The sequence below is a fragment of the Malus sylvestris genome, chromosome 11 (assembly GCF_916048215.2).
Source record: "Malus sylvestris chromosome 11, drMalSylv7.2, whole genome shotgun sequence".
In the NCBI taxonomy this organism is placed as follows: domain Eukaryota; kingdom Viridiplantae; phylum Streptophyta; class Magnoliopsida; order Rosales; family Rosaceae; genus Malus; species Malus sylvestris.
Window position 1 is genome coordinate 25,257,368 of NC_062270.1, and position 25,365 is coordinate 25,282,732.

General features: G+C 37.3%; 1 long non-coding RNA gene across 1 annotated transcript; it reads left to right on the top strand.

The window, feature by feature from the left end:
- The first annotated feature begins 817 nt into the window (after positions 1–817).
- LOC126588687 (uncharacterized) lies at positions 818–1,430 on the top strand. Its single transcript, XR_007611555.1, has 3 exons — positions 818–871; positions 1,184–1,264; positions 1,405–1,430. It is a non-coding gene; the product is annotated as an uncharacterized LOC126588687 (long non-coding RNA).
- Positions 1,431–25,365: the final 23,935 nt, after the last annotated feature.

The following is a 25,365-nucleotide window of genomic DNA, read 5'->3' on the forward strand; positions in this document are numbered from 1 at the left end:
ATGGATAGTTATCCAAAGACCATGCACCTTGAATGTGATGGTGGTTGTATTAGAGATTATTGGTTGGCCATCTAATGAAAGGGTTTTGTAGAAACTGAAAGGCATTTTGGTCTATTCTTTCCTAATAAGTAAGGGTGGGTTGGAAAAACCGAAAATCGAAAAAAAGGGGACCGAAAACCGAACCGAGGCCAAAAAAATCGAACTGAAAAAAAAGCAAATCGAATATGGTGAACCAACCAAATCAAATCTAGTTGGTTCAGTTTTAGTTTTTGGGGTTCGAAAACCAAACCGAACCGAAGTTAATTATTTTATTAATTAATAATCCTATTCTAGAAACGGTGTCGTTTTACCCCAAGTGTAATCCTAACCCAGTAACCCTAAAGCCTTCGCGCAACGCCTCCTCTCTCTTTCTCTCTCGGTCTTCAACTTCAATCACTCATAGTGTCTCTCAAAGTCTCTGTCTCTCTCGGTCCTGAATCACAGGCGACCCGCGACGGCATGACCATTCTCACTCTCAATCTCTGACACCTTGCCCTCGGTCTCTCATCCCGCCGTCAGCTTCTTCTTGTCGTTTCGAGTCTCGACAGCAAAAGGTTAGTCTCACACTCTCACTTCTCTCGCACTTTCTCACCACCCAAACAGAACGTAACATGCATGAGATGTATTTTTAGAATTCTTTTTGTGCTGATTTGTTCATGGATTTGCTTGTATTTGGATATTTGGTTTATGATTCATGGATGGGTTTAAAGATTGGTGTTTTATTCAATTTTGCTGCATTTTGAGCTTATTTTTCTACTCTGGTGATTTGTGTAGACTCGATCCCGAAAAGGCCATGTCTTTCGCCTTTGTTATTCTCAATGAGCTTGTTGAGGTCAGCTTGCTTCCCAGTTTGCCAATTTCTTATTCATTGCTTCTTTAGATTTTGATGCATATATTTAATATGGAGCTATGATTCGATTCTCGGGCCAATGATTGTATGGTTAGTTGTGTTTGTATGTGTGTTACTCGCCTAATGGCTAGAAATAACCAAGTCTTATATGGTGTAAAATCCCATCCCATCCCATTCGAATTTCGAAGTGTTTTTAATGCCGGATGAATTTTGGCATACATAGGAGCTTTTAATTTTGCTCAAGTTTACTCTATGGAGTGTCCTATTATTTATTTATATATTTTGGGTATGCAGGAGCTAAGGGTTAAGCCATGTCCTGTAGTCTTTGTGGCTCTTTCTGCTGGTACAGAAGCTTGTATGTACAAGTTTTTTCGGGTAAGTTTTCTGAGTAGTGGATACCCGACTTTGTATTTGGCACTGATAAGTTGATTTCTGGAATTGTTGAAGTATTAGCTGGTCTTTTCTGATTTTATTTTAATGTTTGTACTCTGTAATAACTTTAAATGTAACTGTAGATTCTTGACGGAATTTGTGATGTGCAGCATTATCCGGTATGCTTTTCTTTGTAGTTTCAGTTAAAACATGTGCTGTATTTTATTCATAATGGCCATTTAATCCCTCTAGATTCTAGAAGATGTATTACAAAATGGCTGCAAGTTTTGTTTTCTAAGGAATTTCTTTTTCTATTGAAGAAGAAGAGAAAATAAATAAATAAATAAAATCGAATCGGGCCGAAACCGAACCGAAATTGAACCGAACCGAACTAACCGAAATTTCGGTTCGTTTCGGTTTTGGCAAAAAACCGAACTGTTTTGAGCCAAACCTAGCCCTACTAATAAGCAACCCAAGTACAGAATTGGCTTCAATGATGAGAAGAGAAAAAAATGTAACCAGTGGGTTAACTGTTTTCAAGTGAAGTAGTATAATGTATTTGTCAATGTTCTTTTATTTCTTTCTACAGATTTAAATTACATTTGCTAATTTTACATGATTCAACGTTTTTAAGAGTCTTTTGCTTCTAACATGCACAATCTGATATGTAATTATAAGTTACTTTCTTCTATTTTTGAATCAAAGGTTTTCTTGCATTCTTCAAGCTCTAACATTCGACGTAGGGCTTATCTTATAGTAGAACCATTAGTCTAAGTGGGCAATTATTCTTCAGCGAAATGTTGATTATCATCGAGAAAATTTCCTATACAACAACAACAATCAGCCTAGGCGGCCTTTTTTATTTTTCAAACACTGCTTTTAACTGAAAAAAAAAAAAAAAATTAGTTGAACATAAGTAAAAATTAGAGAGCTATAGGAAAGAAGGTACCATAGGTGCGAACGATGATATTGGGGTGGTTGTTTGAGCTGTTGCTACTTCCCTCCATTGCTTTACAAAATTCTCACAACATCAGAAGAAATAATGCATTAATATTAGTTTCCTCTCTTATCATTAGAACTTAATTACTGCAAAAACCACATTTAACCAAAGAGAAAATTATTAAAACCACTAATAAAATAAAGCATATATAAAATATTGTTGTTGTATGAATCATTATGTGCTACTTAAAGGTCTGAAAGAATGTAAGCCCAAATTAACCGTAAGAATCTGCAAGTTAACAATTATATGCTATTTGTATAAATCTAATAAGAATGATTTTTTTTCTGATTCCTTTTGCAAAGCTACAAGTTTCTGGCGAGTAAGCTATAGCTGGAACATGTCTCATTGCCAAACTTGGGACAGCAATTGAACACGGTAATTTAATTAGTGGTTTTATTTTGTGGGTTATGGATTAGGAAGGACAGCATAAGTTGGCTCCGAAAGATGACATAAAGATTTCAAACGAAAGGAAGAAAAAATGCTTCAAGGTGCGTAAAATCCATCTTTCAAACTATATTTGTCTTCATATCTAATCTGCAATAGGGATATACAAATAAGCCTTCTGAATACAATAAAGCATGAATTAATTCGTTGTTCAATAATGTTATGTACTATCAAAGTTGAACTAAACACAAGATTTCTACAAACTAAACTCTAAAAATTAGTTTCTAGACTTCTGTATATTTGGCGAATGATGGAGAAACGTTTATCAGTATCGATCCTTACCTGTTTCCTATGTCCTCCAAGCACTGCACCCACTCACTATTTTCCTGTGCCGACCCGTGCACTGTGGAGAGACGAGAGAGTAATGTGACCCAAATTTTATATATAAGAAAAAGTCGTGAGGTTGTTGTGGTGGCACTACGTACGACACACGACGAGCGTGATCTGGCATTTGCCACAAAACCCATGCATGGTTTTTGGAGCATCTTCGGGACATCAAATCGGCCGGGGCCGTACCTTTCGGTGCACAGATTTGTTGGTCCATGGATATGAAACCTTTTCTCCTCCTTCCATACCCTATTGTTAGATAACTAGACACTACCCCCCTTCTAGGAATCAAAATATCTCTGGACTTTTGCAGCAGACAAGCATGAATTCCCAACTTTCGCCTTACCTTGTTTTTACTGTGTTTCTAGTCTAGGGTTGTTTTTTTTCTTTCCCTTAGCGGGGAGGGGGAGGTGGTTTGATGATAATGAGGTCGCGTTTGATATGGAGGATTGTATTACACTAGATGAATGACTGTTTTATGTTCAATTAAGGAAGAACACGGATGTGATATAGCTAACTGATAAGATAATTTAGATTTCATGTGCAATCAAAGAAGAATGTAGATGAGAGATTCTAACTAGGAAAGATCAGACTATTCTTAAGGGGTTGATGCCTAAAACTTATTTGTTAATCCCCTTCAAAATGGTTAAACACCGACTTCTTTAAAGTAGCACGCCCCATATTGCAACATTTTGAAAATTGATTGGGGATAAATCTAAATTGATGAAGGATAAAATCTAATTTGTATTGAATGTATCTCTAAAAGTAAGAATGACTTTATATAACTCCAATAAGTTGGGAACATTTGGAAAGATAACTATTTTCAAAACCTCTTAGCTACTTATAGCCTGTTTTTCTTAATTTTTATGCTAACCACAATTTAATATACACACTTAGTACATTACAACATCCAATCTTGTTTGACTGCTTATATACATAATTACTAATTAGTTATCCCTTCCAAATAGCCCAGAAAATGATAGCCATCAAATGGCCTAAAGCCCATATAGCCTTAGCTTGTTAAAATGATGTTCACCAGTCTCTACCCAAGTAGTTGTGGCCCCATGATCCAAAGGACCCACAACTAGTCAATCATGCTATCCTTACCTTTCAACCAACTCTTCGATTCCGATTCTACAACAGTATATAATCTTCGGTCCCTTACCTTGATGCCTACAACTCAATTTTTTTAGGGTAATGCTAAAGAAACTAAATTTTGTAAACTAAATAATGTGGTTGTTGAAGATTGGATTATTATTTAAGTGTTGATTAACATGCTTATTTCCTATAGGTGAGCCATAATTTAGTTTGCAAATTTAGTTTACAAATTTAATCTACCTAACATTACCCTAATGGCATTGATTGTTATCAACATGGTGCACCTCTCAAGGGTGAGACTTTGACCGAATGAATAGGGATCAATTGATAGACATTTTTATTGAGGAAGAGAATCCAGGATGAATGTTTTTTTTTCGTTCACTATGTGCTGACTAGATACGTACTTGCACAATTGATGGACGAGGGCATTGAGTGAATGAAGAGATCGGCCTAACCTAACGTAAAGGTTCTTCTCTTTCATGACGGTGAATCTTGATTGACTAACACTAGGAGCCGATTTGGAGAAACAAGAAACTTGGCATGAGATTCACCACGGAATAAATTCCGATAGCAAATTATTTGATTTGATGAATGGAGGGCGGGGCCTCCAACTCAAGCACAAAATCAATGTTGAATCAATTATCATCGAGAACCAAAAGGGGCACCACCTAGTGAGATCGAGACCAGCACCTATATAGGTTGGAGTAAAGCCCTTGTATAGGGTTCCAAATGTGCACTTCTTCAAATATCCCCTAAATAAAGGTAGAGGCAAGACTAACTAGCGAGAAACTTGACTTGGAGAAAGAAAGTGGCGAGCTAGCTTACTAATAATATAGGGATTTTTTCGTTAATCTATTCTATGATTGAATAGCAGACTATATCATACATGCGAACTCCTTGGATGAAGAGTAGGTGCCTTGTTTTTTACTGGAAAAGTTCCAGCCTTTGTTTCCCCTTGATAGAAGTGAGTCTACTTAGCGAACTGGCGGGACGCGGAGATCGATTGATCAATACGAATCTCGAGAGTGTATGGTTGACCGCCGCCCCCTTGTCCTGGAGGCTCTTTTTTTCCATTGGGGAGCTTGCTATCGGAACCCTTTCTCCCGGTGTATGTGAAAAAGTGTGGCGAACTAATTTTTGGTCAATCATAGGTTGGTCCAAAGAACTATAGTCAACTTCCTTAAATCTATTTTTCATCAGTAGCTTAACAGCAAAGTAGGATCCTCGTACATGGTGAATAACGAAATTCCAATTGAAATGAAATCTTTAGGATAAATCACATCGCCATACGGCAGGGACATAGAGACATAAAAAAGCATATCCTATCAACTTGTTCCGATCTAGGATAATAAGCTCATGAGGAAATTATGCAGAAGCTTTACATAATTATTATGAGCTATGGGACGGAGATATAAATGGATCCTTTTATCCACAATCGAATTATATTTATTTGATTCACTATTGTGAATATGAATGTTGAGAAAAGAATACAAAAGAAAAAACAATTTATAAATACAGTCAGCTGTTAACTAATTGGTCGTAGGTTCAAATCCTACTTGGGAACAATTTATAATTTTAACTTTTATGAGCTAGCGACCCTTGTCCTTCTCCTTAGTTTCTAAACTTGTGCAATTGTGAGACGTCAAAAGTGGGAAATTGATTGTTGTTTTTTATTCCTCACTCTCTTGTATAGGTGAACTTGGTTGGTGCAATTCTTAGGCCATCTTCAACCGAATAGGCTATGTTTAGCTCCTGTCCAGATTATAGTCCTGCAATAAATTATTTTTTAATAGATAGTATCATGCCATATTTATATACCATCTCCAATTGAAGGGGGCTATTTTTTCGTCCCCTCAATAATTTATTATCTTTAAGTTTGTTCTTTAACTTTATTAGTTAATTGAATTAAACTAACATATTTAAGTTTGTTCTTAATAATTTTTCAAATAGCATTTTCAAGTGACACGTGTCAAGATGTAGTTGGTTAATTTTACTTGCACGTTCACAACTTAGACATTAATTCAAAGATCACACTTTAATTGAAATACAACTTAATTGAAATACAACATCTTAAAAATTAAAATTACAACAACTTAAATATTAAAGAATACAACATTTTAAATATTGAAAAAAATGTGGCCATTTGAAAATTATTGAAAAAAATTAAAGGAAAGATTATTGGAAGAGGTAAGAGAATAGAATGTGAAGAATTGAAATAAAATGAGGTAAGATAGTATGGAAGGGTGAAAATAATGTGAGGAATGGTGTATAAATGGTTTAGGTACTTATAGGAAAAAAAAAATTAAAATTAAATTTAAAAAAAAATTCGTCCTTAAAAAACAAATCAAATCCAACGGCTACATGACGTCATGCAGCTGTTGGCTGTTGCAGGTTGGATCTCATCAGCGGGCTGACTAGCTAGCTGGCTTCAATTGCCCAGCCCAATGGTCGTGGGTTGGAATTTGGCCCAGTGGGTCCCCTTTTTCCTTTGGCCTGGACCTCCATTTTTTCCCATTTCAGGCTATAAAAATTCTCATAACCCTATGGCCTGATCCATTTGAGATGGCCTTAGGGAGAAGAAGGATCCATTGGGAATGAATGGGAAGGCTGGAGTAGCCTCTTCATTAGCCGGATTGAATTTGTCTCCAACGAAGAACAAACGAAAAAAAAAAAAATTATTGTTTAGATAGGATGTAGTCCTATGGCTAAAGCTCTGTCAGTTTCTTATAGACTTAACTCTCTTCTTTTTAGGCTCATAGTTGTTTTGGGGTAGGAAGGTATAAAAAATTTTTGCCACTAGTGACAACGAAGTTCTTGGTAATTAACCAGGGGGAAGGAGGATTTCCATTCATTTGATTTAGTGCATGTGGTGAGGAGCAAACCATAACAAACAAAGGGGGAAATGTTGTTGTATTGTATTTTAGTAGACTAGGGTTAGTAAGCATAAGCTATTTAAGTAGGCTCGAGAAGGGTAAGCTCGCAACTTCGCTTAGTGGAAGGGCCTTACTATTATATTAGTAAAGCGCTAGTGCCTAACCTATGGGTCAAGGGGATAGGGGAATGGAAGAAAACACAAAGATAGTCACTTCTTTTAAGAACATGACTCATTGATTCACTTGCTCATGAACTCGCAGCTTTGCCAGAAGTTATGAAAGAGGGAAGCTATCCACGAAGCTTTGCCTTTGCTTCACAGAGATTATTAGGAACTAATTAAATGATGACTAGATTCGCCCGGAACGCTAGCTAAGCTAATAAATAGTATAGCTGCCTTCAATCAATTCAATAAGCTTTTTTTTAATAGATTTAGGGTGTCACCCCTTTCTTAGAACCCATGGAGCAGACTTCCGCCTGGGAATGGGAGAGTGGTAAAGCAGTCAAAAGTGACAAATTGTAAATCTATTAAAATTTTCTATGTAAGTTCTGTTGACTTGTATTGGGATTCCTACGATTGAGGGATTCCTATTATCTTGGGCTTCCTAGTATGGGATGTATTTCTTATAATCAATTGTATTTATTCTTTCCTTATTATGATAGGACTGTATATACACCTCTGATTGAAAAGAATAAAACACATTGGAAAGCATTCTTTCTTCTTGGTATCAGAGCCGAGTTAGAGAAAAAAAACGGACCAAGCCCTAGTTGGGTTGGTATTGTCGTGCTCAACACACTTTCGTTGTGCCTTTGTTCCGATAAAAACAGCGAGCGACTTAACATCATTGTTAGTCAAGTTGTTATTCCGTTCCTGATCGATTGCAGCAAGTGACTTAACATCGTTGTTGCCCACGTTCCTTCAGTTTTTCTGTCCCTGTGTTCAATTGTTTTTTTTTTTCCATCACAACGCTGCAGTTTCTGATCTGCACCGACATCAAGGCAAATGGTTGACGAAACGACGACTGGTTCTGTGATTGTTCCTACTGCTGCTCCAATTATGGTGCAGTCAGATAATTTTAGTTTCAACATTGGTATGGTTTTGGATGAGAAGAACTATGATTTATGGGCTCCTTTCATTCAAATCCATATCGCTGGGAGGAAGAAGATGGGGTATCTTCATAGGTCTATCAAGGCACCTAACGAAGACGATCCTAAATACAATGATTGGTTCTCTGAAGATAAGATAATTAAGAGTTGGCTATTGTCTTCAATGAAGCTATAGATTATGAAATGGTACATTCGGTTATCTACTTCGAATGAGATTTGGGACACTCTTAAGGCAACCTACTTTGATGAGAATGACGAGGATTGAATTTATTCTTTGAATTAGAAGGCATCACATCTTCATCAGAATTGCAGACCTTTAGGTACGTATTTCGGGGAACTAACTGAGATCTTCCAAGAGTTATATCACTTTAATAAGGTGTCCATGAAGTGTGAGAACGACATTCAAACGTTTTATAAATCCCCTAAAATACAACGAGTCTATATGGTTCTTGGTGGCCTCGATGATGTGCTTGATCAAGTTCGCGGAGAAATGTTGGGGAAGAATCCCCTACTTGGGCTTCAAGCCTCTTATGCTTATGTTCGTTGTGAAGCTGATCGAAAAGAAGCAATGAAGACGAAAGTTGACAAGAATGAACCTACTACCATGGTAGCAAAGAATCGTGGATCTTCCTTTTGGTCGAACCGAGCTGGGTCACAAAACCGGCCAAGACAAACTCCCCCTAGCCAGACAAGTCGGGACCTTCCCCAAGGTAAGTGCCCACACTGTGGCATGACAGGACACTCCAAAACCGCTGCTTTCAGTTGATTGGATATCTCGAGAATTGGGATAAGACCTGTGATACCCGCTGCAACAAATCTCGTGCCTTTGTTGCATAAACAAAGAATGATTCAGATCAGATAGCGGACAAGGCCTCTGCCATGATTGTTGTGGCAGATAGTAGTGATGGTAAGGTACTAAATATTTCCACTCTTGTTATGAATAATACATAGATAATTGATTCCAGAGCTACTGAATATATAACTTGTGATTCTAGACAGGTTCCATACCTAAAAATCTCCACACAAACCATGGTCAATGTTACTAATGGGGATGCTGCCCCGGTTATCGAGGAAGGCACAGTTGCCCCTTTTGATACCATGAAACTTGACACCATTCTTGTGGTTCCATCTTTAAATTATAATGTGTTATCTGTTGCCCAAATAACCCTTGCCTTACACTGTTTGGTTATTTTTTGGGCCTATTTTTGTGTTTTTAAGGACATCCGGATGCGGAAGACAATTGGTTGTGGTATTAGACGAGGGAAGTTTTATTACTTGGAGTTGACTACTGTAACGACCCGAAAATTTATATTCGGAAACAAATACTAAGATAGGCCCAAAATTTATTTCGGAAGATAATCATCAAATTCCTTTTCTTAGACAATTTCCAAGAAAAAATTCAATCTTAGTTATTTTATTATGGCTGCATCTAACCTCGTTAGACTGCCTAGGTACCCTACGAAGAGATCAAGCCATTCGTAGTTCACAAATTCAATATCTAACTCATTTCTGAAAATCATTCAAGTGACTAACAATCACTAACTAGGTTCAAACAGGTGAATCATATCAAATGCATATCAAATATGGTTTCAGAATATCGAAATACGCATAAAATGGTAGTGTTGGCTCACTGGCCACGCATCGCCGCGCATGGCGATTTCCGGCTAACGGAAACCCAAATTTCTAACTAACTCCAAAAATTACCAAATTTTACAAGATTGTAGAACTCAACAAGGGGAAGAACTTTTATACCTGGGTCAAAGCCTAGTTCTGCCGGGAAGTGGTCGTAAAATGCCTTGAACCACCAGAACCCTCGATTTGGGTAGTTGATGATTCGCCACCAAAACGCATTTTACTGCCTCATCCAAGGCTTGAGCCTTGCTTCTGGGGTTGAGAGAAGTCCTTTGGTGGTGGTCATCGACGACATTCGTTGTTGGATTCACCAGAAAAATAACAAAGCCGCCGAGACACCCGTGAGTTTTGTGGCTTCAATTTGTGAATTTGGGTTTGAAACCTAGAATTATAACACCATAAGGATGTTAGGCTCGATAAGAGTTTTCCATAGACACCGGAATCACCTCAATCAGATGTCGGACGGAGGAGTTAGAGCCGGGTCAAGGAACTGGGTCGGGTCGGGTTGTACGGATCCAAAAAGATCCGGTGCTCCCTCACCTCCCTCCTTTCTCTCCCTTCTTCCCTTGCCCATTCGTCCTCTCCCCCTCCTTTTCTCTCCCGTATCCCTCATTTCCCTTCTCTCTCTTGCTGCCACCTGGCAGTTTCCACCCATTTTATTTATTTATTTATTTCCAACAACAAAAACTTGTCTAATTTCTTCGTTATAAGTCCATTTCACGAATGGTTTCACCTACACACTCGTAGGATCGAACTCTATCCACATATGTCAAGAAATACAATAAAATATATGAGGATAAAATATGTCCTCGTAAACTTACGTTTAGTCAACTAGGGGCATTTTCCACTTATCGATAAATTTTTCTATATTTTCATATATTTTAAATTTTCTAAGGCGTTACAACTACCATTAGTTACGGCCTGCTAACTCAAGCTCTTTCTGTAGAGGATTCTCAAGGGGATACTAATAAAGTGTCGGACATCTGGATGTGGCACCGACGCCTTGGACATGCTTCTTTTGGTTATCTACATAAGTTATTTCCTAATTTGTTTGTTAAGAATGATGTTTCTCAGTTTAAGTGTGATGTTTGTGATTTGGCTAAAAGCCATCGAACTTATTTTCCTCCAAGTTTAAATAAAAGTTCCATTCCTTTTTATGATTGTGCATTCTGATGTGTGGGGTCCCTCGAAAATAGCTACTCTTGGTGGTGCTCACTGGTTTGTTACTTTTATTGATGATTGTACAAGAATGACTTAGGTTAGTTTGTTAAAGTCAAAAAATGAAGTTAGTTCGGCCTTTCAGAAGTTCCATAAAATGGTTGGTGTGCAGTACAACATGAATATCCAGGTTCTTCGTAGTCACAATGGCGAAGAGTATGTTAATATGGAACTTCATTCCTTCCTTGATATGCATGGTATTGTTCATCAAACCACGTGCCCGTATACTCCTCAACAAAATGGGATTGCTGAACGAAAAAATAAACACTTGTTAGAAGTGGTGTTTGCCTCGCTTATTGAGGCACATCTTCCTCTACATTATTGGGGTGAAGCATTCACGTCTGTGGCCTATCTTATTAATTGTCTTCCATCTCGTACTCTCAACTTCCAGATACCATTTCAAGCTCTCATGGCTTAAACTAGTTGCCTGCCGATTCTGAATCTTCCCCCATGGGTCTTAGAGTGTGTTGCTTTTGTTCACCTTTATCCTCCCCAACGGAAAAGTAAACTTAAGCCTCGAGCCTTTCGTTGTGTGTTTTTGGGTTATGCCTCTACTCAAAAGGGATATCGTTCTTATCATCCTCTGACTGAGAAGATGTTTATAACTTCGGATGTGATTTTCCATGAGAATGAAATGGTTTTTAGTTCCTTTGAGTCCTCACTTCAGGGGGAGTATTGAGGTGATGAAGTTCAGTATTTTGATTATTTCCCTGGGGCTGGAAGTTAGCTGCATGAAGAGCAGCCACCACATTTGGACCCCACGACCTCTAATGATCAAAAGGTCACTGAACAGTAGCCCACTAACCAGCGGCTGACTGAACAACAGCCCACTAATCAATGGCCTACTAAACAACCGCCAGCGAACCAGGAACCGGCCCCTTGGCCTTGGGAAGAAGACCAGCCCATGGGTTATGTGCTTGAAATGGAGCTGCAGCCGCAAGTTTTAAATGAAATCGAGTAGCAACAACTAGCTTGTGATTCTTCCCTAGATTTTGTCTCAAATCAGAATAGACTCGTCTTTTGTTAGTACTCATAATCAATCATCGTCTACACCAAATGCACCTCCACTTTGTCGCCTTCCTAAGCGTATTAACCGAGGTATTCCTAAACCCACTTACGAGGCAGACCTTAAGTGTAAATACAAGTACTCCGTGAGTGAACCAAATTATAATTCAAGAGTGAGATATCCATTAAATAATTATGTGTATACCCCTCAACTGTCTGAATCAAATATGTTATTTTTGTATCAATTATCTACTATACCTATTCCTAACAACGTGTAGGAAGTCTTAGCATATTCCCGCTGGAAAGATGCAATGAACGAGGAATTGAGATCGTTGAAGAAGAATGCTACCTGGGAGATAACTTATTTGCTAGCCAGAAAGAAACTTGTGGGATGCAAATGGGTCTATACAATGAAATACAAAGCAGATGGAACAGTGGATCGCTTTAAAGCGAGATTGGTGGCGAAGGGGCATACACAAAAATATGGCATTGACTACACTGATTCAAAATTTGATGTGAAATATTCTAACACACAAATTAAACCCTATTGAATATGTAAGTGTAGTATTAAGCAAGTAGGGATCATTCTAAACCGAGGACTAACTAGGGTTGCTAATCTACTTAAATTAAACTCTAAAACACTAAACTAGACTTAAAAACACCAAACTAGACTCTATAAACTCTAAACTGACCTAAAACACTCAAATCAGCAAAACTAACTTAAAAAGACTCAAAACGGGTTCTAAGAATTATTTGGATGAATTTAACACTAGTGAGACTCAAAACACTAATTTGGACAGATTGAAACACCTTTTTAACTAATCCAAGGGGGGTTGATCTTGACGAATTTGATTAAACTAAACACATTGTAAACTAAAGCAAACTAGATATGAAATTGGGTGAATTGGATGGTGAAATAGGCTACTTAGAGGATCCTACTCCACACATAAACATATGCAACATAAATCGATTTCTAGTATTGTTTCTTTAAACCATGAACGACAATGCCCCAAATTAATCGTGAATGATTAACTCTCAGATTTCCCTAAATTCATTGAATTGAATAGACAATGCATCGCAACCAAATTATTCTTATCAAGTTCCCTATATGAACAGCATGATAGAGATACATTCAAAGATCATTAAGTTCCATGGAAATCATAAGCATTGACAAGGCAATCATAACTATGAACTGCATGATACTCTTGCCAAGAATCTACTTAACACGATTGTGACTAACAATCTCCACTACTTGTAATTATAAGTTCCTAACGATTAGGTGAAAGTCCCTTATAATTTAGCATCAAATTCATGCATGCAAACTAAGTATGCATCCTTAATAAACACACAAGAATAAGTTATCAATCAAATAGATAAGTAAATCACATCCATGTTTTATGAAACAATAACTGAAAGGAATCAATTCATATTAAACATATGTCCATGGCTTCAAATTCACCACTAACTAATAAGAACTTAGTTACACATGTCTTTAAAAACTGAAGATAACATTAAAGTAAACATTGAATTAAAACTAAGGATAGAATACACCTAGAAACGCTCCAACAATCCAAACTTGAATAGCAGGCACGACTCCAAGGGTCTCCTCTCCTTCCTTCCTTGCAAATCTGTGCAAAAAATAAGTATTTTCTGATGTTTCGGCTCTTGTATGTGTGGTGTGGATGAAGGGGACGAATTTGTGATGAAAGGGGGGTAAAGGGTGGTGATCTTATTGAATGTTGCGCACTTGTATTTATGGGGAGAGAAAGGCACAATCCCTAAAGGTTAGGATAGGTTTCTGAAATCAAAGTGGGACAAGGTTTATGTAACCAAAATCCAAGTGGAATGGGTTAAAACAATCAGAAACCAAAGGGGATTAGGTTTACACATCAAAAACCATCAGGAATAAGGATATAGGGTGCAGCACAACTAGGAAAAGGGGTTCTATAAGGGGTTGGGGCGTCACTTTTGTAGGGAGAGGAGATAAGGCTTCTAGAATCTGAAATATGTATTTTAAATGCATAATTATCCCTTATAAATCGCTGGAATTAAGGCAAAAATTGATTTGGATAAGATAAGATTGGATAATGCTAGATTAGGAAAGGATAAGATAAGATAAGGTTAGTTTGGATAAGATAAGGTTGGATAAGGTTTTGGATAATGTTCCTTTTTTGAGCTGATTCCTTATCTTCTTGGTCTTGGATTTATTTTCGTCATCTTTTCAGCACATTCCTAGCCTCTTGAACTTCCAATTCGTCCATCCATCTTGCTCCATTCATAAGCTATCCATTTGATGCCCAAAACTGACTCAAAATGCTCCAAATTGCACTTTCTTGCCAACTTTGTCATTTGGACCTACAAACACACAAAAATAGCTTAAACACTATAATAAACACAAATAAACTACGAAAATGCAAGAAAATAAGCAAACTAAGTCGCATAAATATGCTCCTATCAAATTCCCCCACACTTAGCTTTTGCTAGTCCTTAAGCAAAACGAAACAAACAAAATAAAACGAAGTAAACAAAACACACTCTAATCCTTCCAACATTTGCCTCAGGGATTTCCAACGCACATGACATGGTAAACATCATCATTCCCACAGATTTTAGTCATCTTCACACTTGAGCACATACTTAATCATAGTCACCACTTACTAGTTCACATTTAACCCATTAAAACGATGTTTTGAATGTAGTAACATGCCTTAGAGAATTTGCTCAATTCCTTACAAGATACTCTCTATTTTCACACACATTTTCTGACCACACACCATGCACTAGTTATATATGAGAGGATTGAGGTAAACATGTAGGCGAATACTCACATATATGTATAACAAAGAAAGCATTTTCTGGAGTTATTAAACATGCTTAGATATGATCTCATGAATGGAATGCTACTACTTAGACGCGAGAACCAGGGATACCATATGCTCATACCAATCCCAAACTCCACATATTGAAACACACAACAACCAAGATTGAAGTCTAAAGGTTGTAACAGGGCTAAGGGTATTAGCTAACAAAGAAGGGTAAGGAAAAACAAACGTTCTTAAATCAATAGTAAGCAAAGTAATGAAATCAACTTAGAATTCACTCTTGAATGTAGCAAATAACTTGAAACACTAAGGGGATTTCGTACACTTAGGGTAATATCCAAACTTTTTGGACCCTTTCTTCAACAACCAATACTTGTGAGTTCTTTCTCACTTATTTCACAATTTTTTTCTTTCTTTTTCTACTTTTATCACTTTTTTTTTCTTTTTTTTTCTTTTTCTCATGTACATAACCGTCCCCCACACTTGATTTCTACAATATGTTAGATCAAAAGGAATTCCCTCTAAGTCTTGCTCCACTATACTTTAAGAACAAGGGTATGGATAGTCCTATTCTAGGCTAGGTGGGGATAATGTGGTTAACAAGGAAAATAGGCTAATTAAGGCTCAAAGGGGTTAAACCTACAAAACAAATGCATGGGACGAAGGCTTTTTGGCTCTGATGGTAACTACTAAACAACTTCATCTTGTTATATGTTATGCACTCAATTTTAAGCTTTGAATGAAACGGGCATGAGTTCTGGTATTTGGAACTAAAGTGATAAAACGCATTCTAAGTAGCAACCAAGCAAAGAATAATGAGATCATGCAACGAATTTAGAAAACAAGAATGCACAGATTAATCACTCTCCAAATAAAGTTTAGGCTCAAGTCTCTCAGGGTTGTAGCGTTAATTTGAGTTTCTTCCTTCAAGCATGTTACAAAAAATGATTTTTTTTCTTTGTGATTACATGTGAATTCGTAAACGACAACTAGAACCAAGCATAAACCAAAGAGCATATCAAACTTCCACCCATGTTTGTAACTTTCTTTAACAGTCATGTAATTAAAAACCAAATCCTCATCATTGTGTTGGAATGTATCCTAAGACACAAACACACAAAAACAACTAAAAAACAACTCAAAAACAACTTTTTTTAGGTTTTTCATAACTTTTTCTAATATTTTTTTCAAATTTTCGTATTTTCTATCAAAGACATACTAAAACACTCCAAAATACTCTAAAAACACTTAAAAACAATGAAAAACAACTCTAGTTATGCTAGGTGAAAAAAAAAACCCATGAATTTTCAATAAAAACACTTGTTTACCCCCTCACACTTAAACCAAACATTGTCCTCAATGTTTAAAAGAAAGACTCACATAAAAGCAAGCAAACAACACAACTAACAAACACAACAAGCATGGCAAAGTAAAATCAAGAGAGATTAGAGTTTAGGAACGCAAATCTAGTTATGGAGCTCGAATTCCTTCAATCCCTCGTTTGAACACATGGGTTGCCTCCCAAGAAGCACTTGCTTTAACGTCTTCCAGCCAGAGGATACCTCCATTTAAGCTTGAATAGGGCCCATGGCATGGAAGGGTATGTCCTCCACGGCATGCACCTCACAATTCTCGTGCATTGGATCTATGAATGGAAGAGGATAGTGATCCTTCCTGATTGTGGCATTTAGCTTTCTAAAGTCAATGTAAATGTTCCCACCATTGTGGATTCGATTGGGGACCTGCACCAAAGAAGGTAACAACCTATTAGTTGAAATGGGAATTGAAATCGGACTAGATGGCTAACTAATGTGTTGCAATGAAGTGACATCACTGTCAATAGATTCTTCAATGGTGCTCTCGGCCAGATTGTGCATTGTGAGGTTAGTGGTGCGTTCTTTGTGCTCCACTTCAATCCCATCGTCTTTAGTGGTTCAAAATTCATCCTTCTTAATTGGTGTTGAATATTCCTGCCCTACATCTTTTATTACATCAATGGAAAAAGAAGAACGAACATCATTAGAATTCTCAAGAGATTCAGGAATTTTAAAGTTAATCATATCGCCACCAAACGCCATTGTTAACGCTCCCTTGGCCACATCAATCTTGGTTTGAGATGTTTTCATGAAAGGTCGTCCAAGTAAGACTGATGATGGTGGAGAGTGGGCTGAATCCTCCATGTCAAGCACATAGAAATCTGCAGGAAAAATCAAATGGTCTACCTGCACCAAAATATCTTCCAAAACTCCTTTCGGGTAGGCATTAGATCGATTGGCTAGTTGAATAATATCACCATCATTTTTAAGCTCTCCTAGATTCATAGATGCATAAATAGAATATGGCATGACATTAATTTATGCACCTAAATCTTGCATGGCATGTTCAAACCTTGTATTACCAATTACACAAGGGATAGTGAAACTACCTGGATCTTTGCATTTAGGTGGCAGCTTTCTTTGCAACATGGCAGAGACATTCTCACTATATGTACCACCTTTTTCTCCCGAATTCGTTTCCTTGTTGTACAAAGCTTCTTTTAAAACTTAGCATACTTCGGGATTTGCTTTATAGCATCAAGGAGCAAAATATTGACGTGCACATTCCTAAATGTCTCCATAATGTCTTTTTCATCCTCTTCTTTCTTGGTTTGCATAAACCTGCTAGGAAAGGGCACATTTAGTGGAATACAACTAGACAAATTCGAATTAGGACTTACCTTGGTCGAATTGGATGGTTTGGGAAGTGTAGGAGTGCACGGAAAGGTTGTTTCCTTCCTTGTCGTGGGTATGTGTTGGACATCCTCCTCTTGTTGCAGTTTTTCGTCCTCCGTTTGGGCATATTTTGATGGTTGGGGGTCCGTTCCAACTTCTTTTCCACTTCTCAATGTTATGGCCTTGACGAATTCAAATCATACCCTTGGATTCACAACAGTTGTGCTAGGCAGTTTGCCTTACTCTTTGAATTGCCCTATGAACTCTGCCATTTGGCCCATTTGTTTCTTCAACTCTTCCACCTCCTTAGCTTGATTAAGCATTGTTTTGTTTTGATTTTGCTGCCACTGCACCAAAGAAGTTAGTAATTGAACAATTTGATCATTATCCATGGATGTACCTGAATTGGTTTGGGCAGATTGTGGTTAGACTTGTGGTGGTGCGAATGGCCTTTGATACATCCTAGGGGGTTGTGGCCAAAATCTTCCTTGTTAGGAAGGTTGTTGTGGTTCTCTCCACTTGAAATTTGGGTGATCCCTCCACCCTGGATTGTAAGTGTTGGAATGGAGGTCATTATGTTGCTGATTGTGGCCTTGAAAACCAACGGCATTGAAGGTTTCCCAACCTCCATTCTCAATCAATTGAGGGCATTGGTCATTGTGATGTCCATGCATAGAACATGCGCCACAAACACTTGGTCCTTGTATCTTCATCCCTTCGGCCATCTGAGATTAGGGGTGGATTTTTTTGCCAAATTGCCGTGCCAACCGAATTACCAACCGTGCCATACCGATTTTGTGCCAAATTTTTTGTGTCAATCGGTAATGGTATGGTATTGTACCGTACCAAAATTTCATGGTACGGTATTGGTAATGAATATCATTACCACGGTATTACCTTACCGTACCGAACATATAATATAATATATAATTTATAAATTATATAATATATAATTATATAACACATATTTATAATATTCTAATAATTTGATATGATGAAAGAGGCTCAACCTCGGTTCAAGATTCCAAATAGGAAGAAGATTGCAGCCAGTGTGTGTGATTTATATGTGTTGAAGAAGTCTAAGTTATTTGAAGCAATGCATAATCAAAGGGTAAGTATCACAACCTATACTTGGACATCGGTACAAAACATTAACTACATGGTAGTTACTGCTCACTTCATGGATAGTGAATAAAAGTTGCACAAACAGATCATAAACTTCATAAAGATCACATGTCATAAGGGAGAAGACATTGGGAAAGTTCTAGAAGTGTGTTTGAACCAATGGGGGATAGAGATGATCTTTAGCATGGGGGAAACTTCTATTTGTTTTGGTTCGTAACTTCTATTTGGATTGTAAACTTAATTTTCATCATGAATCTTGATGCATCATTTGAATTATTGTGTGTGTGAATTGTGAATGATGAATAATAGATGAATTTAGGCTACAAAGTATGAGATAAAGGTACAATAAAAAAGTTTTGCCCTTGAATTGGGTTAAAAAAGCCAAAACAAATTTTGTCCCAAAACAAAGTGGCAATTACCATTGCCATACCATGCCAACCAAACATTTGGCAATACCGAACTTCGTTATACCGAAAGTTTGGTATGGTAATGGTAATAGATTTTACGAAACTGAAAGTTTGGTACGGTAATTGGTACAAGGGTTTTGGTACGGTAACCGTACCGAACCCACCCCTATCTGAGATACAATAGAAGTGAGATTACTTAATTGTGATTGAATGTCGGACATAGAACTTACCTCATTGACTTGCTGCCGTGGGGGGGTCTCTTTGTCCAAGTCTTTTGTATTGTTGTGCATTTGTGGGGGGTCTTTTTGTCCAAGTCCTTTGTATTGTTGTGCATTCAACGCTCAGTTGGCAATTAGGGTCTTTGCAGCCATTGGTGTTTTGTCTACCAATGCTCCTCTTACTGAAGCATCTAGCATTTATCGCTCAATTAGAATAAGTCATTCGTAAAAGTATTGAAGTAGAAGTTCTTCTCTCATTTGATGTTGAGGACATGAGGCGACAAGAGCCTTAAAACGCTCATAGTATGCTGGAAATGACTCTTATTGGCTTTGTTGAATGCCACTAATCTTCTTCCTCAAGAGAATGACTCTCGAAGTGGGGAAAAACTTCTCTAAAAATGCCCTCTTCATGTTTTCCCAAGAAGTGACCGTTCCGGGTGCTAATTCATAAAGCCAATCTTTAGTCTTTTCCAAAAGAGAGAATGGAAAGGCCTTCATCATCAAAATTTTCCCATTGACATTGATGGGTGTCATGCTTGAACAAACCACTTCGAACTTCTTAAGATGCTTGTTTGGATCTTCCATGGACAGCCCATGGTATTTGGGAATGTGATGCAACCAGCTCGACTTCAATTCAAACTCATTGGTCTTGCCTTGAGCAGCCACGGGGTATTGAATGCAAAGGGGTGCAGCATTGGCCAACCCCGAGGCCGAGAGTTATTTGATTGTACGATTGTCCGCTGCCATGACTTCCTCTTCTTCTTCTTGTTCTTAAATTCAGATTCGGCCTCTGAACTTGAACTAGGTGGATCAGGTTCCGGTTGCTTCCTCTTTCTTCTCCAAGATGTTTGCACTAATATGTTGAGAACTACGAGTTATAAACTAGTACCTAAAACGAAGAAACAACACAATCAGCAACTAAGTAGTAAGGCACGGCAAGGACACACAAGCACACATAAACACATGGACACAAATTAAAACACTAATTAAAACACAAAGACACGAAATTACCAAAATTTGATGTGAAATATTCTAACACACAAATTAAAACCTATTGAATATGTAATTGTAGTATTAAGCAAGTAGGGATCGTTCTAAACCGGGGGTTAACTAGGGATGCTAATCTACTTAAATTAAACTCTAAAACACTAAACTAGACTTAAAAACACAAAACTAGACTCTATAGACTCTAAACTGACCTAAAACACTCAAATCAGCAAAACTAACTTAAAAAGACTCAAAACAGGTTCTAAGAACTATTTGGACGAATTTAACACTAGTGAGACTCAAAACACTAATTTGGACAGATTGAAACACATTTTTAACTAATCTAAGACACTTAATTGAAAGGGGGGTTGATGTAGTCGAATTTGATTAAACTAAACACACTGTAAACTAAAGCAAACTAGATATGAAATTGGGTGAATTGGATGGTGAAATAGGCTACTTAGAGGATCCTTCTCCACACATAAACATATGCAACATAAATCGATTTTCAGTATTGTTTCTTTAAACCATGAACGACAATGCCCCAAATTAATCGTGAATGCACAAATTAACTCTTAGATTTCCATAAATTCATTGAATTGAATGGACAACGCATCGCAACCAAATTATTCTCATCAAGTTCCCTATATGAACAGCATGATAGAGATACATTCAAAGATCATTAAGTTCCATGGAAATCATAAGCATTGACAAGGCAATCATAACTATGAACGGCATGATACTCTTGCCAAGAATATACTTAACACGATTGTGACTAACAATCTCCACTACTTGTAATTATAAGTTCCTAACGATTATGTGAAAGTCCCTTATAATTTAGCATCAAATTCATGCATGCAAACTAAGTATGCATCCTTAATCAACACATAAGAATAAGTTATCAATCAAATAGATAAGTAAATCATATCCATGTTTTACGAAACAATAACTGAAAGGAATCAATTCATATTAAACATATGTCCATGGCTTCGAATTCACCACTAACTAATAAGAACTTAGTTACACATGTCTTTGAAAACTGAAGATAACATTAAATTAAACATTGAATTAAAACTAAGGATAGAATACACCTAGCAAGGCTCCAACAATCCAAACTTGAATGGTAGGTACGACTCCAAGGGTCTTCTCTACTTCCTTCCTTGCAAATCTGTGCAAAAAAATATGTATTTTCTGATGTTTTGGCTCTTGTATGTGTGGTGTGGATGAAGGGGATGAATTTGTGATGAAAGGTGGGTAGAGGGTGGTGATCTTAATGAATGATGCGCACTTGTATTCATAGGGAGAGAAAAGCACAATCCTTAAGGGTTAGGATAGGTTTCTGAAATCAAAGTGGGACAAGGTTTATGTAATCAAAATCCAAGTGGAATGGGTTAAAACAATCAAAAACCAAAGGGGATTAGGTTTACATATAAAAAGACCATCATGAATAAGGATATAGGGTGCGGCACAACTAGGAAAAGGGGTTCTATAAGGGGTTGGGGCGTCACTTTTGTAGGGAGAGGAGATAAGGCTTCTAGAATCTAAAATATATATTTTAAATGCATAATTATCCCTTATAAATGGCTGGAATTAAGGCATAAACTGATTTGGATAAGATAAGATTGGATAATGCTAGATTAGGAAATGATAAGATAAGATAAGGTTAGTTTGGATAAGATAAGGTTGGATAAGGTTTTGGATAATGTTCCTTCTTTTGAGCTGATTCCTTATCTTCTTTGTCTTGGATTTATTTTCTTTATCTTTTTAGCACATTCCTAGCCTCTTGAACTTCCAATTCGTCCATCCATCTTGCTCCATTCATAAGCTATCCATTTGATGCCCAAAATTGCCTCAAAATGCTCCAAATTGCACTTTCTTGCCAACTTTGTCATTTGGACCTACAAACACATGAAAATAGCTTAAACACTATAATAAACACAAATAAACTATGAAAATGCAAGAAAACAAGCTAATTAAGTCGCATAAATATGCTCCTATCAAATTTCACACTAGTGGCCAAGATCAATACGGTTCGTGTTCTATTGTCCTTAACTACGAACCTAGATTGGCCATTGCAACAATTCAATGTAAAAAATATGTTCCTCCCCGGAGATCTAACCAAGGAGATTTACATGGACCTTCCACCAGGGTGTAATGATCTGGGCATGTCAAAACAAAATGTATGTAGGCTCAGAAAGTCACTGTATGGTTTAAAGCAGTCTTCAAAAGCTTTGTTTGGTAGGTTCACTAAGTCCATGAAAGCATTCGGTTATAGGCAGAGTAATTAGGATCACACATTATTTTTGAAATGCAAGAACAAAAGGATTACAACTCTCATTATATATGTGGATGATATAGTGGTTACCGATAACGACCCCATTGAGCAAGCGGCCTTGCAGAAATATTTGTCTACGGAATTCGAAATGAAAGATCTTGGTTCTTTAAAATATTCCTTGGGATTGAGGTGTCGAGATGCAAGTCCAAGATATTTTTGTCACAAAGGAAGTACATCCTTGACTTATTGGAAGAAACCGGCATGTCGGCATGCAAGCCGGTGACTACTCTGTTGGCAGAAGGGATGAAGCTGGGTATTGTTCAGAACTAGGTGCTAGTTGATAAAGGGAGGTACCAAAGACTAGTGGGAAGATTAATGTATTTGGCTCATACTAGGCCAGATCTTGCTCATGCATTAAGTGTAGTTAGTCAATATATGCACAATCTAGGAGAACAACATATGAGTGCCGTTATGAGAATATTGAGTTACTTGAAAGGAAGTCCAGGTAAAGGAATTTTGTTTTGGAAAAATGGGCATTTCATAGTTGAGGTTATACAGACACTGATTGGGCAGGATCAACGGATGATAGGCACCAAACATTCGGATATTTCACCTTTGTTGGGGGAAATCTAGTAATGTGGAGAAGCAAGAAGAAAAATGTAGTAGCAAGGTCAAGCGCAGAGGCCAAATATAGAGGTATGGCACTTGGTATTTGTGAGATCTTGTGGCTTAAGTTTCTGTTACAAGATTTGGGGGTCAAACATACTCAACCAATGAAGTTATTATGTGATAATAAAGCGGCTCGAGATATTGCTCATAATCTAGTGCAACATGGTCGGACCAAGCTTTTGGAGGTTAAGAGGTTCTTTATTAAGGAGAAGTTGGACAGTAAGGTAATTAAGGTTCCTTCTATAAGAACTGAAGACCAAGTAGTGGACATTCTCACCAAGGCGGTTTCTAGCGACAAGTTCTCGAGGTTTCTAGACAAGTTGGGCATGTGCGACATATATGCACCAACTTGAGGGGGAGTGTTGACTTGTATTGGGATCCCTACGATCGAGGGATTCCTATTATCTTGGGCTTCCTAGTTTGGGATGTATTTCTTATAATCAATTGTATTTATTCTTTCCTTATTATGATAGGATTGTATATGATTGTATATATACCTCTGATTGAGAAGAATAAAACACATTGGAAAGCATTCTTTCTTCTCATCCTGCCTCTCCTACTTGTTTGTTATAGACAACGTAAAAGAAAATTGAGGCATCAACCATCGTAGGGGACCCACCAAGTGACACTCTTTCTTTTCTTTTCTTTTTTTGTTGTGCCGTGAAGTGAAATTGTACCGTATGTTAGTCAGAGAGGTTGGTGAACTACTACGATCTATAGATTCCCCATCTATATTCAATCCCAACAAGTATAGAAGCGAATCGCTTCTTGCTTGGCATGTAGTTGTAGTTTTTTTGCTTATGTAGTGGTCAGCCTTCCTACATGCACACGCCCATCGGAGTGCCCCTTTGTTTTGGACGAAGCCAAGCTAATATATACAATAAGCAGAGGAAATACCACTATTTCATAGAGCCTGGGGAACCCAAGTTTGATCGAAGGATTGGATATGAAAGGTGGATGAAAAGGCTTGGGATGCATTTAGGATTCTTTGTGCAAGTTGTATGCGGTGAAAGTCACACATACTGTAACAAGAAGGTTTGCATCTATACGTGTAGTGTGGTAGTTAGGCCTACTTACCCTATTTGTTCCATGAAAGATAAAGTCGAGTCTAATACATCAGACATCTAGTCAATATCTTTCTATGAATCTTAATCACTACATGAAAAAAACCTTGGTTTAGTGAACTGAAGTTGACCTTAGGTATAATATGGATTACCATTTACTGTGCGCGATCGTATACTGAGGTGCTCCCCGCCAGTTGTTGGAACGACGCAAGATGAAGGGCAACAAGTAGTATTTCTCTTCACTTGTAAGTGAAAGCTCTTAGGTTGGAAACTAATAAATGACAAGCTCGTAACCAAATCATTCCCTCCACCGCAACCCCTTAATGCAAATATATCGTTGTATAAAAAATCACAATTTAATGTAAATAGTCTTAAACGCTCTTAATCAAAATATCTAATCATTATATGACTCCCTATGTAGTTTCTACCATCTAAAATGTCTTCCTCTCTATATCCCTAACCGCCATATGTCTCTTTAACTGGTTCATATATATATATATGCATTTTTATGATTGAGTTTTTCATTCATTCTGACTAGTGCCTTTGTCTGGCACACATTTTAAAAAAATAAAATAAAATATAATATAAAAAAAAACCTATGTGTGGGCTTGTCTGAATTCTTCCTTACGAGAGTGAATTTCTAACCCTTGATTTTTTTTTTTTTCAAATTTAATTTGTATTTGACAAGTGTCCTTGTGGGTTGTACATCAAATGCTCCAAAGAAAACATTTTCTTGATAAAAAGCTTTGGGTGGTGGTCATTGGTTTTTGGGGGCTGTTAGGCCATATCCAACCGAAGGTAGGCTAGATGGCTTGTTTTAGCCCTCTGGTCCTCCAAGATATTAATATTTTAATGAACAGTACATGGCCATATTTGCCTTCATCTCCAGCTGAGGGTCATAGGGCTCGTTTTAGCCTTGTGACAAAAAACCGTCTTCAACCGAGGGCTATAGGGCCAAACATAATTTATTATTTAAATTTAAAAACTACAACAACTTTAATTTAAAAAGGGTGAAACTTATGTGAAAAATAGTGTAGGAATGGTTTAGGTATTTATAGGAAAAAAGGGGGAATTTAAAAAAAAATAAAAAATTGGCCCAAAAAAAAAAGGACAATATTGTCGAA